The 4,781-nt window shown below is 34.0% G+C and overlaps 1 non-coding gene across 1 annotated transcript; it reads left to right on the top strand.

The window, feature by feature from the left end:
• Positions 1-268: 268 nt before the first annotated feature.
• LOC112788209 (small nucleolar RNA R71) lies at positions 269-377 on the top strand. The gene has a single exon (XR_003195583.1). It is a non-coding gene; the product is annotated as a small nucleolar RNA R71 (small nucleolar RNA).
• The last annotated feature ends 4,404 nt before the right edge of the window (positions 378-4,781 follow it).

Here is a 4,781-nt window from a genome sequence, read left to right as displayed (position 1 = left end):
TGACTTGCTGAGTCAATAGTTTGTTCTGAGCCAATATGGCATTTAGAGTATCAATTTTAAGAACTCCCTTCTTCATAGGCGTCCCATTACTCACAGGGTTCCTCTCAGAAGTGTACATGAACTGGTTATTAGCAACCAAGTCAATGAGTTCTTGAGCTTCTGTAGGCATTTTCTTTAGGTGAATGGATCCACCTGCAGAAGTATCCAATGACATCTTAGCTAATTCAGACAGACCATCATAGAATATATCCAGGATGGTCCATTCTGAAAGCATGTCAGAAGGACACTTTTTTGGTCAGTTGCTTGTATCTCTCCCAAGCTTCATAGAGGGATTCACCTTCTTTCTGTTTGAAGGTTTGAACATCTACTCTAAGCTTAGTAAGCTTTTGAGGAGGAAAGAATTTGGCTAAGAAAGCCGTGACCAGCTTATCCCAAGAGTTCAGGCTATCTTTGGGTTGAGAGTCCAACCACACTCTAGCTCTGTCTCTTACGGCAAAAGGGAAAAGCATGAGCCTGTAGACTTCAGGATCTACTCTATTAGTCTTAACAGTATCACATATCTGCAAGAATTCAGTTAAGAACTGAAAGGGATCTTCAGATGGAAGTCCATGGAACTTGCAGTTCTGCTGCATCAGAGAAACTAATTGAGGTTTCAGCTCAAAATTGTTTGCTCCAATGGTGGGGATGGAGATGCTTCTTCCATGTAAATTGGAATTAGGTGCAGTAAAGTCACCAAGCATCCTCCTTGCATTATTATTATTTTCGGCTGCCATCTCCTCTTCTTGTTCGAAAATTTCTGAAAGGTGCTTGCTGGATTGTTGTAATTTAGCTTCTCTTAGTTTCCTCTTCAGAGTCCTTTCAGGTTCTGGATCTGCTTCAACAAGAATATTCTTGTCCTTGCTCCTGCTCATATGAAAAAGAGGGAACAGAAAAATAATAATAATAGGGATCCTTTTTACCACAGTATAGAGGTCCTTGTGTGAGTAGAAGAAAAGAAGGAGAAAAGAATGTAATGTAAGGAAAGAAACACAAGGGTGAGGAGAGCAGAGATGTGAGATGAAGAGAAGTGTTAGTAGATGAATAAATAAATAGAAGGAGATGAGAGAGAAAGGGAATTTTCGAAAATTATTTTTGAAAAAGAGTTAGTGATTTTCGAAAATAGTTTTTGAAAAAGGTTAGTAATTTTCGAAAATTAAAATAAAAAATTAAAATAATTAGTTAATTAAAAAGAAATTTTGAAAAAGAGGGAAGGGATTTTCGAAAATTAGAGAGAGAGAGTTAGTTAGGTAGTTTTGAAAAAGATAAGAAACAAACAAAAAGTTAGTTAGTTAGTTGAAACAAATTTTGAAAATCAATTTTGAAAAGATAAGAAGATAAGAAGTTAGAAAAGATATTTTAAAATCAAATTTTTGAAAAAGATAAGATTTTTTAAAAAGATATGATGGAAAAGATATGATTTTGAAAAAGATAAGATAGAAAGATATTTTTGAAAAGATATGATTGAAATTAGTTTTGAAAAAGATTTGATTTTTAAAATCACAATTAATGACTTGATTCACAAGAAATCACAAAATATGATTCTAGAACTTTAAAATTTGAATCTTTCTTAACAAGTAACAAACTTGAAATTTTTTGAATCAAAACATTAATTGATGATTTTATTTTCGAAAATTATGAGATAAAATAAGAAAAAGATTTTTGAAAAATATTTTTTTATATAATTTTCGAAAATAAATAAAAAAAATTGAAAAAGATTTGATTTTTGAAAAAGATTTTGAAAAAGATAAGATTTTTAAATTGAAAATTTGATTTGACTCATAAGAAACAATTGAATTTTAAAAATTTTTGAAAAAAGTCAATCCAAATTTTCGAAATTTATGAGAGAAAAAAGGAAAGGTATATTTTTTTGATTTTTGAATTTTTAATGATGAGAGAGAAAAACATGAAAATGATGTAATGCATGAAAATTTTGGATCAAAACAATGAATGCATGCAAGAATGCTATGAATGTCAAGATGAACACCAAGAACACTATGAAGATCATGATGAACATCAAGAACATATTTTTGAAAAATTTTCAATGCAAAGAAAATATGCAAGACACCAAACTTAGAAATCTTTAATGCTCAGGCACTAAGAATTCAAGAATGCATATGAAAAACACCATACAACACAAAACAATATAATATGAAGATCAATCAAGAAGGTTTACCAAGAACAACTTGAAGATCATGATGAATGCAATGCATGAATGCAATTTTCGAAAAATGCAAGATGAACATGCAATTGACACCAAACTTGAAAATTGACTCAAGACTCAAACAAGAAACACAAAATATTTTTGATTTTTATGATTTTATGATTTTTTTGGATTTTTCAAAAATTATTTGAAAAATAAAGATAAGGATTCCAAAATTTTTAATATGAATTTCAGGAATCTTGTACTCTTATTCTAAAGCTCCAATCTGAGGGTTAGTCATGGCTGAATAGCCAGTCAAGCTTTAGAAGATATTGATACTTTCCATGTATAGAGCAACTAAGTGTGTGAGAATCAACAAGCTCTTGTGATGATAAGTTGAAACCCCAGTCCAAAAGATTAGACATGGCTTACAGCCGGCCAAGATTCAACAAATCATCATGAAACACTAGAATTCATTCTTAAAAATTCTGAAGAATATAATAAAATTTTTGAAAAGAATTTTTTTTGAAAACTTTTTTTTTTTTGAAAATAAGAAGAAAATTACCCAATCTAAGCAACAAGATAAACCGTCAGTTGTCCAAACTCGAACAATCCCCGGCAACGGCGCCAAAAACTTGGTACACGAAATTGTGATCCCAGACAACGGCGCCAAAAGCTCTGTACACACGTCTTAATAAATCGTTTTTCATTCACAACTTCGATACAACTAACCAGCAAGTGCACCGGGTCGTCCAAGTAATAAACCTTACATGAGTAAGGGTCGATCCCACTGAGATTGTTGGTATGAAGCAAGCTATGGTCACCTTGTAAATCTCAGTCAGGCGGATATAAAATGGTTATGGAGTTTTCAAAATTAATACTAATTAAACAGAAAATAAAGATAGAAATACTTATGTATATCACTGGTGAGAATTTCAGATAAGTGTATAGAGATGCTTTCGTCCCTCTGAATCTCTGCTTTCCCGCTGTCTTCATCCAATCAGTCCTACTCCTTTCCATGGCTGGCTTTATGTAAGGACATCACCATTGTCACTGGCTACTTTTCATCCTCTCTGGAAAATGGTCCGATGCGCTGTCACTGCATGGCTAATCGTCTGGAGGGATCACCGTGGTCAATGGCTGCATCCTATCCTCTTGTAAAAATGGTCAAAATGCTCTGTCACATCACGGCTAATCATCTGAGGTTCTCGATCATACTGGAATAGGATTCACCCTCCTTTTGCGTCTATCACTACGCCTAGCACTCGCGAGTTTGAAGTTCGTCACAGTCATTCAATCCCAGAATCCTACTCGAAATACCACAGACAAGGTTTAGACTTTCCGGATTCTCATGAATGCCGCCATCAATCTAGCTTATACCACGAAGATTCTGACTAAGAGATCCAAGAGATACTCATTCAATCTAAGGTGGAACGGAAGTGGTTGTCAGGCACGCGTTTGTGGGGGAATGATGATGATTGTCACGTTCATCACATTCACGTTGAAGTGCGAATGAATATCTTAGAAGCGGAATAAGTTGAATTGAATAGAGAAACAGTCGTACTTTGCATTAATTCATGAGGAACAGCAGAGCTCCACACCTTAATCTATGGAGTGTAGAAACTCTACCGTTGAAAATACATAAGTGAAAGGTCCAGGCATGGCCGAATGGCCAGCCCCCAAAACGTGATCAATATGATCCTAAGATGAACTAAAAATCATAAGATGTCTAATACAATAGTAAAAAGTCCTATTTATAATAAACTAGTTACTAGGGTTTACAGAAGTAAGTAATTGATGCATAAATCCACTTCCAGGGCCCACTTGGTGTGTGCTTGGGCTGAGCTTGAATGTTACACGTGCAGAGGCTCTTTCTGGAGTTGAACGCCAGGTTGTAACATATTTCTGGCGTTCAACTCTGGTTCGTGACGTGTTTTTGGCGTTTAACTCCAGACAGCAGCGTAGAACTGGCGTTCAACGCTCTTTTACGTCATCTAAACTCGGCCAAAGTATGGACTATTATATATTGCTGGAAAGCCCTGGATGTCTACTTTCCAACGCAATTGAAAGCGTGCCATTTTGAGTTCTATACCTTCAGAAAGTCCATTTTGAGTGCAGGGAGGTCAGAATCCAACAGCATCAGCAGTCCTTCTTCTAAAAATACCTCAAGCGTGCCATTTTGCTCAAGTCCCTCAATTTCAGCCAGAAAATACCTGAAATCACAGAAAAACACACAAACTCATAGTAAAGTCCAGAAATGTGAATTTAACATAAAAACCAATGAAAACATCCCTAAAAGTAACTAGATCCTACTAAAAACATAGTAAAAACAATGCCAAAAAGCGTATAAATTATCCGCTCATCAGTTGACTTTTTCAAAACTTTTTAAAATTTAATTGTTTCTTATGAGTCAAGTCAAATTTTCAATTTAAAAACCTTATCTTTTCCAAATCTTTTTCAAGAATAAAATCTTTTTCATTTTTTTTATAATTTCGAAATTTTCGAAATTTATTTTCAAAATATTTTTCTTATTTCTATTTCATATTTTCGAAATTAATGCTAGCATTTAATATTTTGATTCAAAATTTTTCAAGTTGTTACT

Source organism: Arachis hypogaea, chromosome 20, assembly GCF_003086295.3.
Source record: "Arachis hypogaea cultivar Tifrunner chromosome 20, arahy.Tifrunner.gnm2.J5K5, whole genome shotgun sequence".
Lineage (NCBI taxonomy): Eukaryota > Viridiplantae > Streptophyta > Magnoliopsida > Fabales > Fabaceae > Arachis > Arachis hypogaea.
This window is presented reverse-complemented; position numbering and strand designations above follow the sequence as displayed.